Source organism: Dermochelys coriacea, chromosome 9 (genome assembly GCF_009764565.3).
Source record: "Dermochelys coriacea isolate rDerCor1 chromosome 9, rDerCor1.pri.v4, whole genome shotgun sequence".
In the NCBI taxonomy this organism is placed as follows: Eukaryota; Metazoa; Chordata; order Testudines; family Dermochelyidae; genus Dermochelys; species Dermochelys coriacea.
This window is the reverse complement of record NC_050076.1, coordinates 88,933,994-88,946,661: the sequence shown is the minus strand read 5'-3', so window position 1 is coordinate 88,946,661 and position 12,668 is coordinate 88,933,994. Positions and strand designations below refer to the sequence as shown.

At 39.2% G+C, this 12,668-nt stretch overlaps 1 protein-coding gene across 10 annotated transcripts in view; it reads right to left on the bottom strand.

Annotated features, from left to right (window-relative positions):
• TENM1 (teneurin transmembrane protein 1) overlaps positions 1 to 12,668 on the bottom strand; it is a 490,191-nt gene that overhangs the window by 357,978 nt on the left and 119,545 nt on the right. Inside the window, exon 1 of one of the 10 annotated variants that reach the window (XM_043493114.1) lies at positions 4,338 to 4,350. The exons of the other annotated variants lie outside the window; for them this stretch is intronic. The gene's annotated coding sequence lies outside the window, so the exon portion shown is untranslated. Of the gene's footprint in view, positions 1 to 4,337; positions 4,351 to 12,668 lie in introns of those variants that run through there. 10 annotated transcript variants of the gene reach the window in all.

The following is a 12,668-nucleotide window of genomic DNA, read 5'->3' as shown; positions in this document are numbered from 1 at the left end:
ACTATTACTCCAGTTTACAAGGTAATCCAGATCCTCCTGTATAATATCCCGATCCTTCTCTGAATTAGCAATACCTCCCAGCTTTGTATCATCTGCAAACTTTATTAGCACACTCCCACTTTTTGTGCCAAGGTCAGTAATAAAAAGATTAAATAAGATTGGTCCCAAAACCGATCCCTGAGGAACTCCACTGGTAACCTCCCTCCAACCTGACAGTTCGCCTTTCAGTAGGACCCGTTGCAGTCTCCCCTTTAACCAATTCCTTATCCACCTTTTGATGTTCATATTGATCCCCATCTTCTCCAATTTAACTAATAATTCCCCATGTGGCACGGTATCAAATGCCTTACTGAAATCTAGGTAAATTAGATCCACTGCATTTCCTTTATCTAAAAAATCTGTTACTTTTTCAAAAAAGGAGATTAGGTTGGTTTGGCACGATCTACCTTTTGTAAAACCATGTTGTATTTTGTCCCATTTACCATTGACTTCAATGTCCTTAACTAATTTCTCCTTCAAAATTTTTTCCAGGACCTTGCATACTACAGATGTCAAACTAACTGGCCTGTAGCTACCTGGATCACTTTTTTTTCCTTTCTTAAAAATAGGAACTATATTAGCAATTCTCCAATCATTCTGTACTATTCCTGAGTTTACAGATTCATTAAAAATTCTTGCTAATGGGCTTGCAATTTCAGGTGCCAATTCCTTTAATATTCTTGGATGAAGATTATCTGGGCCCCCCAATTTAGTCCCATTAAGCTGTTTCAGTTTTGCTTCTACCTCCTCCATACACATGGAAACTGATGAAAATATATTCCCATTGATAATCAACATTCACAAGTAGGCAAAGTAAGAAAAATGCTGCTTGAGAACTTATTAAAATTTGGTTTAAGAATATTTATATATTTTAACTTTTGATGTTGAAAGTTTGTGTTTTAACAGCTAAAAAGCATTAACCTTTTTTGTATCTCAGCATTTCCTGACATTAACTGATTATTGTCTGACTCTCCCCATAGTCTGATCCACCAAAAAATTTCCCACAACTGTGAAAATGTAAATGGGGGGAAAAGCTTAAGCCCATAATTTTGTGCAACTGTGAAAATTTAAATAAATAAAAATAAAAACAGCTTGAAAATAAACGTTGATATTACACAACAAAATTATTAAATATAAATAAAAACTGAATTCTGCTAAACCCACAGATATAGAACTTATATTGGACACGTATGCACAGGCAGGATATTCTTCTGGCTGAACATGACACTTTATGGGTGAGGAGAACTAACACAGAGGCAAGGGAGAGTATTGCAACATTTTTGTACTAATTTGAGCATTGCTATTATGATTGATAAAATTAAATAGAATTAAAATGTAAATGCAGTTTGATGCCAACACAATAATCAAAAATTATCATTTGCACATATTTATATAACAAATTCATAAGACAGCCTGCTGCTTCTCTATTTCTCTCTCCCTGATGGCAGGTGAGAGAGTATATTAAACACACCCAATTCTATTCGATGGTGAGTTGAAGTTCAGTCAAATTTTGCTGGTATCTCATGACAACTGACCAAAGGCTTTAATTGCTTTAAAGAATGCAGTTGTATAGCTCTGTTGCATGTTTTTTTTTTATTATATGTTTCAGCTCACTCTCTCCTGAAAAAGAACTAATAAAGAGCAATATCAGCATCCGATTTGCTGTAATCAAAAAGGAAAAGTACCTTTATTCTAATTCTTTTTTCTGAAATATAAAATGTGAAATGTAAAAAGAAAAAAGCTAAAAAAAAAATCAAATACTGTGAATTTAAACCTATGAAGAAGGTGATACCAGGACAAGAAACTATGGTACAGATTACCACTTAATGAAAACATTGGTTTATATATAATAAATACAAGGGTTATTGATATAGCCCTTACAGTTCTGTATTTTACAGCATGGTTACATGCTACAATAATACAATAAGCAATACTGTCCCACTTTCCAAGCATTTATGGTGGTTTTGGACTTTTGGAATAGGCTGTTACTTTACTGAGAAAGAAAAAAAGTGAATACAGACCCAGGTTATCAGATAATACAATTAAAGAAATAATAATAATAATAATAATAAAAATAATAATAAAAAAATAACAGCAAGAGAATTTAAGAGATACCAGGCATGAGGAAAGGTATGCTTCCAGATGAGATTTGGAAACATATAATAGGTGAAATTAAGAGATATCGAAAGGCTGCTCAAGTTCATAGGAACTGCATAGAAGAAGGTTCTTGCAATGAGAGTGCTAAGAAGGCCAGTGCCAGAGAAACATAAAAATGAGGAGGTGATCAAAGTCTATGAGTCCATTCATTGGAAATTTTAAAAACAAGGAAGACATTTTGAATTCGATCCTGAAATGAATGCTGAATCAACAGTTCTTTCAAGATGATGTGATGTGGTTGCATTTTCTTTTGTATGAAAAAGTAACTTTTACCCTGCATGAATTGGAATACAGAATACTGGGACTTCTAACAGTCAAAGTAAGAGAAATGATGTCATGGTTGAAGATTTCAGGAGAGATGGAGTCAAGACACTGGTATACATGGGTAATATTTCAGACAAGGGTGATATGAATATTGCCCCACAAAGGTGGGGATACTGAGTCCAGCATGAAGCATAAGAGGCAAACTCTGCATAAGGCCTGATGTGAGGAAGTAGAGGGAAGAGACTGTATTATACATAAAAAGAAAAGGAGGACTTGTGGCACCTGAGAGATTAACAAATTTATTTGAGCATAAACTCACGAAAAGTTTATGCTCAAATAAATTTGTTAGTCTCTAAGGTGCCACAAGTCCTCCTTTTCTTTTTGAGGATACAGACTAACACAGCTGATACTCTGAAACCTAGTATTATACATGTTCCTCATGCCAAAGAGAAATGCTTCCATTTTTCAATGCAGTATGGTTGTACCCATGTTGGTTCCAGGATATTAGAGACATAAGGCGAGCTTCTTCACAGAGCCCTGTGCAGCTCGAAAGCTCATCTCTCTCACCAACAGAAGTTGGTCCAACAAAAGATATTACCTCCGCCACTTTAGGTCTCCATTTTTTAAGACATTTTGCTGAAGGAATCTGAGAGGTCATCACAAGTTTACTCTGTCAAGGCAGAAAAGTGAGATTAACCCCCGGAAAAGGTCAGTCTAAGACCTAAAGTAATGTTGATGTTTCAACTAAAAGCTAAGCATTTTCATATACTGTTATCTGAAAAGGCTGAATTATCAATTTCTTTTCATGAGTGTAAATTATTCCTGGCTGGAGGTGGATTATCCAGTAACACATTAAGGAGAATAGATGATAGATAAAAGGAATCTGGATGAGTACATGAGTTTTTACACATATTTCAGCTACATCAGATATGCAAATACAACCTAGCATTCAGAGATTTTATAGAGAATTTCAGGTTTCTAAACCAATGAATGAATTACATATATGTATATTTTTCATCATGACAGATGCAAGATGGATACTCTCAATTTCAACATTTAATATGCTTCTTCATCTAAAATTAATCATTTTAATTTTAGCAAATAGACATTAAAATATCATTCATTTTGTCCAGTGGTTTTAGACAGAACACAACAGAACAAAAACTGCTCAGGCAAAACGCATTAGACAATTCCAGAATTTTGCTGCATATGAACTGTCAGACATGTTATATGTCAGCTGTTTGGCTGTGGCACTTTACTCCTGGCCAGCATTACCTTTCAGTTCACTTGGAGGCTTGCCACTGGATATAAAATTCCACAACCGCCTAATGCTTTTATTTAGTAGCTGCTTGCTCGATGTCATTAAGCATGACTCAGAAAGACGTCCTAGCACAGAAGATTAAGCTAATTTGTGGGATGAGGTATTTTTAATATATGTGGTCCAGTAGTGTAATACATTTCGTGGATAATTATTTCAGATAGTCATGGGACCCTGGTTTTCTGGAGAAAAAATAACTGGACTTCAGACAATGTGATTCACAGTTGGATAAGTGATCTTGTAATTTCAGATAATGAAAATCTGAGTGAAGTAGTTAAAAAAAAAATCAAGTATTTGGAAGCCCAAATAAGGTACACTGCAGAAAAAGAAAAGCTTTAGACTGAGACTGAAATAATGTTGACCATGAATTTGATATTTGCCAAATTGCATGGTTAAGCTGGTAGACTCTGATTCAAAAGATCTGGTTTTAACACTTAGCTGTGTTAAATATGTGATCTTGGGCAAGACTTAATGTGTGATCCTGGGCAAGTCACTTAATCTCACTGTATCTTAATTCCCCTTGATGTCTCTGTTCCCATCTGTACAACATGGATAATACTTTATCTCTGCTATCCTTTAAATGCCTTTTCTGCTTAGACTGTAAAGTCTTTTGGGCACAGATTCTCTCTTACTCAGTTTGTACAGTGTCTAGCACAAAGGGATTCCAACTTCTAGATGTTACAGTAATGAAAACAATTAACAAGCCACAAGGAATCTGTTTCAGAATGGATTTGGTACAAGATTTCTGTGAATCATTCACAGAAATATTCCACAATGTTCTTATTTTGCAGTTTGTTACTCAAGAGCAGTATTTCCCCTCAGACTTTAAAAAGAATTATTTTCATTCTGATACTGAAGCAAGATTTTCCTCGAATATAACCCAGATTTCATATTTTATCAGAAAAATGAAGCACCAGTTGTAGAAGATGAAACATAGGTACAAATGTCTAACTTATTTGCTATGTAGTGATCTAGAGTGGGAGGGTACAGGGAACATTTTCCCTTCTAGCACACCACTGGCAGGAGGCAGACACACACGTCTCAACTCTCTGGTGCACAAGAGATACTGGATAGCATTACTGCAGTGTGAAATGGCCCAGAGTGAGAATCTCTCTGCAGGTGGGGTGCGTAGGCATGGTTTCACCCTGCTTTGCAACAGGCAACACTACAATAGTTGTGCTGGGATGAGACCACAGGTGTCCGTCCACACCTCCCTATGCACTTCACCATTGTTATGTTTTAAACTAGCACAAAAGTTCGTCATTGTGGCTCTGCCTTGTGAGTCATGGTTTAGTCCTAAGAAAGATAGTAAAATATTTTTTTAGACAAAATGTTAAAGGTAGGGGCCATATTTCCAAAGGGCAACTTAATCTGGAGTGTAAAATTTTGACTACATTTTTTGGTGTCTTAAGTTTCTGCAGGTACAATGTTTTCATCCAAGACTTTGCATTTGAAAAGACCTAGACTTGGGAACACTGTGTTTAGCTACACAATTTGCACATGCATAGAGCCTAATGGGGAATTGAATTGAGTGTGCAAAGACATGGAGCTACAGAAGTAAGGGTGTAATTATAGAAATAACTTTGGAAAATCTGGTTCTGGCTGCATCTTTTCTTGGTTTCAAAATACTATTATATACTACGATATAAAATACTATTATATAAAATTAAACACACCTCAACTGTGAATATTATGGAGCCACACGGTAATCTTATTGTATGGGACTAATATCATATAACTAACCACTTATATAATGTTCTCATAATTCATTTTGCCATCAGAAAACTATTTTCCTTCCCCTCAATCCAGAATCTATTATTTGAATGACACCTTTCTTGTATAACATACAAATTACCTGTCTAAATAAATGTGTAACTTACACATGAAATATAAACATTGTTCAACTACTATTAAATTCTATATAGACATTATCTCATATTTGTGCAACTGATACAAAAAAAGGGAGACATATAGGTGCTTATTCATATGCAGGTGTGGGGAACAAATAGTATAATCCACTGTGTTTAGCACTAGGAAGCATTTGCTTTTCTAAGACATGCTAACAAAAAGAAATCACAAGCTGACAGATATGGCAAGAATTGTAATCATGTGTAGATGTCAAGAAAAATGAATTGTTTTGGCTATTTCTCGTTAATGCAAATTGTATGACCATCAAACTGTAATACACAATTGTTGTGCAGTCTCTTCTCCAACTGTGTGCTTAATTAAGAGGACCTAATAAACACTATTTAGCAACAATGGTAATTTAATGCAATTTAAAAGTTCAGAGGTTAAGAAAAATGGAATATATGCGTTCCATTTTAGAGGTTATTAATTTTTAAAATCATTTTAGTGGCTTTTAAATTTTGCAGCATAACAAGGTTAGCACACGACAATAATTTATAAAGCACTAGTTCCCACAGAATGTCGAGGAAAACAGTGAAAACTGAACACACTACTTAGTGCTATTTATGCTAAGATGTGGTGTTTAGACAAATGCAATGGTTAATCAATTTAGCTGAAAATGTCTTACCTTTATTTTCATCTGCCCACTTATTGGTTGTAAGATAGAGGGGAGAGGCCTTGATTCAGCAAACCATCACTATCCATCAAAGTGCATAAGCACATACTTAACTTTAAGAATGTGCTTAAGTCTAATTAACTTTAAGAGCACTTAAGTATGTGCTTAAAAGTTTTATCGAATTGGTACCAGAGTGAACAGAAGCACAAAAAGGAAGTTCAGCTACAAAGTGTGATTTACGTCTGACTCTCTGTGACACTCCCCAGGGTTGTGAGGCACCTCACTATCACCACCTGCCCTTAGGAATTCTACTCCATGAGTAGTTTTCTCCATGAGGAAAACTTGTCTGCGCCTGCTGTGGATCAGCTCCCTGAAAAAAACAGCCTCTGGAAGCATAAGCTCTACCTTCCAGGCATCCACAGGCCTGGCTCTCCCTTTACAGGTAGAGACAGGCACACACCAACCCCCAAGTGCTTGGAGTGTTCCCTGTAGTGTCTAACCCTGTATCCCCTGTACACTCACAGAATTTCCAGGCCTGCTATTCTGAAAGGAACAGTACATACGAGCTTGTAAAATTCAACCCAGGATCACCACTTCACTTAATACCACAGCACTCAAATATGTTTGTAGTGATAACAAGAACAAGTTCATTATGGAAGATTCAAGTCCCAGTGAATAAGAATATTGAAAACAAATGATTACATATAAAACAAAATCATCACACACTTTCTAGAGATTACGCTTAACTAACAAGTTATCCTCCTGTCTAAAAAAAGCATCTCTCACCCAAAGCTCTGCAGTGTTTTCAATCAAGATGGTTGAGACCCCTCTTTCATGAGGCAAACACGCTGTCCATTTACTTTCTGGGTGATGAATGACAAGGTAACTTCTTCATCTCCCAAATACAGTTGCACGAACCTTTGATGTGCACCTCAAGACAAGGTTCTACCCCTACACCATTCCCCTTTTCCTGTTACTTTTATCCCTTTGAAGTTTTTTCAAATGTTGATATTCAGCTCAGAAAGTTGACAGAAGACCCACTGTGAACTGTACAATATTTAAATTTAAATGTAAACAGCGAACTAGATAAACATTTGTTGTCAGACATGAAACCTGCTTCTCATCTTTGCTGGTATATATGCATCACTCCTTACAACACATCTGTACGTTTGTATTGCAATGATACTAATGACCAGTGTGATACCAACTTTTATTTAAGACCTCACATGACATTCTTTTGTGATCAGGAATGTACATATCAGACTTGGGAGATTTCTGTAACCTCTCTGCCCACAGTTGCCAACTTTCACACGGTAAGTAAGCACTCTGACTTTCACAATAAGCCAAAAATCAAGGTAATCCCATTTCAAAACAAGGCCAAAACAAGCCAATCCCTACAACACTCTACGTGACTAGATCCCCCCCCCCCCCCGGTGTGCAGTATGGGACTGTTGTGCACCCCTGACTCTCTCCCCCCACCTTTCCCGTGTTTGCCAGGAGCAAATAAAAAAAAAGAAGCAACAAGCTACAACAAGCAAAAAGCTAAAAGCCAAACAAGCAACAAGCTACAAGCCAAAAACTAGCCAACAAGCAACTCACAAGCCAATTAAGCCAAAAAAGCCAAATTTCTGCATTTTTTCACAGGTTTGGCAGTCTGCTCTGCACCCTTGCCAGTTGGCACCCAGAAATTCCTTGATCACATTTTCATTACTGCTCCTTTTTAAAAAAAGTGCACAAGAGAGGTTGATGAATGGCTTCCCAGGTGATTCTCTAGTCCACTTGTTAGGGATTCTCTTGTCCTCGCTTACAGACAGACCCCCAACCTGAAGAAAATACGCACCAACAACCACACATCACAGAACAAAAACACTAACCCACGAACCTACCCTTGCAACAAAGCCCGTTGCCAACTCTGTCCACATATCTATTCAAGGGACAGCATCATAGACCTAATCACATCAGCCACACCATCAGAGGCTCGTTCACCTGCACATCCACCAATGTGATATATGTCATCATGTGCCAGCAATGCCCCTCTGCCATGTACACTGGCCAAAACGGACAGTCTCTACGTAAAAGAATAAAGGGACACAAATCAGATTTCAAGAATTATAACATTCAAAAACCAGTTGGAGAACACTTCAACCTCCCTGATCACTCAATTACAGACCTAAAAGTCGCAATTTTTCAACAAGAAAACCTTCAAAAACAGACTCCAATGAGAAACTGCAGAACTGGAATTAATTTGCAAACTGGACACCATTAAATTAGGCTTGAATAAAGACTAGGAGTGGATGGGTCATTACACAAAGTAAAAACAATTTCCCCATGCTAATTTTTCCCCTACTCTTACTCACACCTTCTTGTCAACTGTTTGAAATGGGCCATCCTGATTTTCACTACAAAAGTTTTTTTCTCCTGCTGATAATAGTTGATTAGTCTCGTTAGAGTTGGTATGGCAACACTCATTGATTAGTCTCGTTAGAGTTGGTATGGCCACACCCATTTTTTCATGTTCTCTATATATACACACACATACATCTTCCTACTGTATTTTCCACTGTTTGCATCTGAAGAAGTGGGCTTTGGCCCAGGAAAGCTTATGCCCAAATAAATTTGTTAGTCTCTAAGGTGCCATAAGTACTCCTTGTTCTTTTTTCTTTTTTTTTAAATGAGAAGCCTCCAAACTATACACTTAGCTATTAGTACATGGAACCTTGCATTCCAATCAGTTACCCCACTTATTCCCCTTTATCTCTATATTGTGTCTTGTCCATATTTAGACTGGAAACTCTTTGGGGGTCAGTATCATCATAATTTGTTTTTTGACAATACCCAGCACGCTGAGGCTTCTGTAATACATATAATAAAGCAGTAATACTGCTGCTGCTGACTGAGGAATGCACTCATTCCTGGTGTATGTTCAGTGAAAGTCAGCATTACATCAAGGATATATCAAGCCCACTGCATCCACTTCAGTCTCTAGCAATGCTGTGAATGCTCAGACAAGGTGTAGCACTGATGTGCAAGGTTTTTCTTCCTATGATGCCACCATTTTGCACAGCTCAAGGAAAATGGACTTTTCATTCCCCCTTGAGCACCTGCTATGAGCACATCATCCCTCACCAGCACACTTTCAAAATTGTCCTGACTTGGCCCTATTACTGAGGAAGAAAATTTATAAATTATTATACAGTTTTGCCACCATCTAACATAAAACTTTAAAAGATTTTCAGGTGTTTGAAGTACTGTCTGACAGAAGACTTGACTGTTAGTTCATACTCAAGGGATTGCTTGACCACATCTGTGATAGATGAGAGACATCTGCATCACCTTCTCTTGAAGAATCACTCATGCTGCTATTTGTGTGCATGACACCATTATGCCTGAGAAGTGATCTTACTGTTCCCTTTCTTCTTGCTTTGATGGCTGTCAAAGTATGCTGAATCTTCAAGTGCCATTATTCTGAAATGGAGACCCTCCCAATGGACTCGTACCACATACTACAACTCCCAGTAGTAGTAGTATTTGAGCTGGTGTCAGACTGATTTTCTTTCTGTTCAAATTGAAGCTGTGATCTTGCAAGGCTGAAATTACAAGTGATTTATGTCTTGATGCCAGCCCTAGAGAACTGGCTTCTATCAGTATGTCACCTACAAAAAGGTAGATCTCAGAGGTAGAACCCTTAGAGATCTCAAGAGTGGAATCTTTATTCTCACTGCAGTGGAGATTCCAGTGTAAAAAAATGTTTACCAGAAATTCCTCAGTTATAGGCAAATTGCTGGAGCCATCTGTGGCTGTTTCTGACCAAAACAAGATGGTACAATATATGAACCTATTCATTTCTATCAGCCATATCCATAAAAGACTTCCTGTCACAAGTAAATTTAAGAGAGGGTTGCCATCCAGAATCTCGCTCGTTTGCTATGCTCATTCAGTCTCCTTAAGTCTAACACCATGTGAACTATTTTTCTTTGGCACTACAAAGAAAAAAGAGTAAACGCTATGTAGCATAACTGTTCTTTAGCCTCCTCTCTAAGGGCTTGTGTACATGGGGAAATTTACTGGCCTAATTATATTAGTATAATTATACCACTATAGTTACATCAGGATAACTCTCCACGTGGATACACTTATTCCAGAGCAGAAATGTCCAACATGAGGAATTATATGGGTATAACTACAGCAGTACAATTGTATCTGTGAATTTACTGTCGTAGATAAGCCCATGGAAATTGGAAGTCATTATCTGCATATTTTGATGATTGCTCAAATTCTTAGTGATTGCAAATTTTTGAATATTAATGTTCCTGAAAATTTCTTTTGAGTGCTTTCATCTCTTACAGTCTCTGTATTTTCTGTATTTGCTAGTAATCATTATGATCATTTTCCATATATTTTTTTTAATCTGGTGGCTTGCCATGGTTAGACATATGATTTATAGCCAGGGAATTTTGACCTGGTGATTGTTGCCTGAAACCTTCTCCTCTGTTTTGCCTTAATAATTGATCCTAAAATATGCTGATCTCTCCTTGTAAGTCAGGGGTGGCCAACCTGAGCCTGAGAAGGAGCACGAATTTACCAATGTACATTGCCAGAGAGCTACAGTAACACGTCAGCAGCCCCTCATCATCCTCCCTCCCCAAACCTCCTGATCAGCTGTTTCATGGCATGCAGGAGACTCAGGGGGAAGGAGCGAGGGCACAGCAGGCTATGAGAAGGGGGCAGGAAGGGGTGGAGTGGGGGTAACACCTGTGACAGAGCCAGCAGTTGAGCAGTGAGCACCCCCCAGCACATTGGAAAGTTGGAGCCTGTAGCTCCAGCCCCGGAGTTGGTGCCTATACAAGGAGGCGCATATTAACTTCTGAAGAGCTGCATGTGGCTCTGGAGACACAGGTTGGCCACCCCTGTTGTAAGTTGTTTTTTTCCTTTCTGTTGATAAGGCCAAAAAAAATAGCCAGGTAATTTAACCCAACCTATTTTTCCCTTACCTATACTTTGTGTAAGGGGACTGTTGAACCCTTACTAAAACTCAGTGGGAGATTTTTGGTTGGCTAGCTCCCAGTACTAAACGTAAGAAGAAGGGTCAATGGGAAATCAGGACCCTGAGACTGACAGTCCCTAGGGGCAATGGGGAGAGGCCAATGCTCCAGGTCAGCCTGATTGACAGAGGGGGCAGGCTAATCAGGGAGTCAGGCTGCCAGGGTGGGTCCCAAGCTCCATGTGAGCTGAAATTGCCTGGGTCAGAGAGTGGGGCTAAGCTAAGGAGAGAGCAGGGGCCTATGCTGAGCTGGGGAGCAGAGCCATGCCAACCAGAGGGGCCAGAGAAGCAGCCCAGGGAGCTGGAGGCAGAGAAGCGGCAGTGCTGAAGCAGAGTGGTGGAGCTGGGGCTGGAGCAATCCGGAGCCGGGTGCAGTGAGCAGTTGGGAAGAGCGAGGGGGGACCCTGGGCAGCAGGCCCAGCACAGGGAGATGCCCTCAACCAACAGGCCTTGCCGGCCAGACTTGGAGGGGGATCGTAACCCTGACGGGGCAGGGGCAACGCTGGAAAGAAAGGTCCTGCTGCCTAAAGCCTGAGGGCATGTGGTCACCGCCAGAGCAAGTGTCCGACCCACAGCATCCCGGCAGCACAGCCAGGGCCGGAGAAGGAGGCCTGGGACTTGTAAGAAACAGACTGAACTTCCCTTACATTCCAGAGATGGCTGGTTGTGATGTCCCTGTGCCCCGGAGCAGGGTTATGTGTTTTCTTTTAACCTTTCCCATTTTTTGTTTTTTTTTTAAATTGATTGCTGTTTAATAAATTGTATTTGCTTTAAACTGTATGTAATGATCAGTGGGTCAGGGAAGCATCCAGTGCAGAGTGAGCACCCCAGAGTGCGGACACTCTAGCCCCTGCCCTAAGGGACCATGATAAGATTGGAGGTTGAACCCCCCAGAATCCTGGGCCCAGCCTTGTTGGGGTTACAAGGACTCTGTCGCACAGGAGAGTTGAAGGGGAACCCTTGAGGTCAGCCAGGCCTCTGGGAAAAGGAAGTGGGAGCGAGGACTCAGATCCTTTCGCTAGCCCATTTAACCGGGGTAGTATATAATCCAGGAAAGTTCCCCACAATAGCAGGACCATTCCCCCGCTTACATTTGTCATTACATACGTTGGAAAGGATTGTTTTGCTTTTCCTGCAACACTTCTTATGGCTTTATCAAAGATTTTGCTACAGAATCTTACATGTAAGTATTTACCAATGATAAAACCCTGTGGGGCCTTGCTTTCCCAGAGTTTCAGTAAAAAGACCTTACACATTTCATTGGCACATCTACTACAGTTGATATTTGAAGTATTTATTACAGTACCCTTTTTAAAAATCAATAATTT